Raw genomic sequence first — 1,647 nt, 5'->3', positions numbered from 1 at the left:
CGCCTCTTCGGACATGTTACAACACCACCCCGCATGTATGAGGGGCCGGTGCGACGCTCCGGTGGCATTGCTAACCCCCTAGGGCCCCCGTCCCGCCTAACCCTGGAGCGGTTGACCACGAGATCTAGCCCTTTGACTTTCCACGGACGGGCTTTGAACAGTGGACCTCTCCACTCGGTTGTGTCAGGTCAGCACACAGGGACACCTGGGAGCAACATCCGGGCCAAACCCACATCTACATCCCTTCCGTGTAGACCCGACGCGTCCGTTTCTCCCCTCCAGGTGCCGGCGGCGGCGCCGTCAGTTAGGGGGGCCACGCTCCGGAGATGCGTGCCGCCTCTTCGGACATGCCACAACACTTTCAGACTTGTGAGAAGCCGCGTAGGCAAGATTGGCGGCATGCTAGCCCACAGAGGCCGCCGGCCACAGTCGTAGACATGCGAAGGGCAATCCGCGTAGAGGGAAGTGTTCAGATACTTCTCCATCACGAAAAATTATGAAAAATTACCATCGGTCCTATAGCACATGTGCCCACGTCATGTAAAAAACTCATGATTTTATCGCGCTCCGTGTATTTAATAATATTCACGCCGCATCGTTACCGCAGAACGTCTACTACCGTGTCATCGCCGTCCATGAGGGGGGCCACACCCCGGAGACGCGTGCCGCCTCTTCGGACATGCCACAACACCGCCCCGCATGTATGAGGGCCCGGTGCGACGCTCCGGTGGCATTGCTACCCCCAGGGCCCCCGTCCTGCCTAACCCTATGGCGTTTGACCACGGGATCTAGCCCTTTGACTTGCACGGACAGGATTTGACCAGTGGACCTCTCCACCCGGTTGTGTTAGGTCAGCCCATAGGAACACTTGGGAGCAACATCCGGGTCAGACCCACAGCAAGATCCCGTCCGTGTAGACCCGACGCGTCCGTTTCCCCCCTCCAGGTGCCGGCGGCGGCGCCGTCCGTGAGGGGGGCACACCCCGGAGACGCGTGCCGGCCGTTTGCAACCGCCACAACACTTCCAGACTTGTGAGACGCTGCCTACGCAAGATTTGACGGCATGCTAGCCCCCGGAGGCCGCCGGCCACAGTCGTAGACGCGCGAGCAATCCGCGTAGAGGGAAGTGTTCAGATACTTCTCCATCACGAAAATTTAAGAAAAAATACCATCGGTCCTATAGCACATGTGCCCACGTCGTGTAAAAAACTCATGATTTTATCGCGCTCCGAGTATTTAATAATATTCATGCCGCATCGTTACCGCAGAACGTCTACTACCGTGTCATCGCCGTCTGTGAGGGGGGCCACACCCCGGAGACGCGTGCCGCCTCTTCAGACATGCCACCACACCACCCCGCATGTATGAGGGCCTGGTGCGACGCTCCGGTGGCATTGCTACCCCCAAGGGCCCCCGTCCCGCCTAACCCTATAGCGTTTCACCACAGGATCTAGCCCTTTGACTTTGCACGGTCGGGATTTGACCAGTGGACCTCTCCACCCGGTTGTGTTAGGTCAGCCCATAGGAACACTTTGGAGCAACATCCGGGCCAGACCCACAGCAAGATTCCCTCCGTGTAGACCCGACGCGTCCGTTTCTCCCCTCCAGGTGCCGGCGGTGGCGCCGTCCGTGAGGGGGGCCAAACCCG

The sequence above is a fragment of the Triticum aestivum genome, chromosome 2D, assembly GCF_018294505.1.
Source record: "Triticum aestivum cultivar Chinese Spring chromosome 2D, IWGSC CS RefSeq v2.1, whole genome shotgun sequence".
Classification (NCBI taxonomy): Eukaryota; Viridiplantae; Streptophyta; class Magnoliopsida; order Poales; family Poaceae; genus Triticum; species Triticum aestivum.
The sequence above is the reverse complement of the archived record's forward strand: the minus strand, read 5'-3'. Positions refer to the sequence as shown.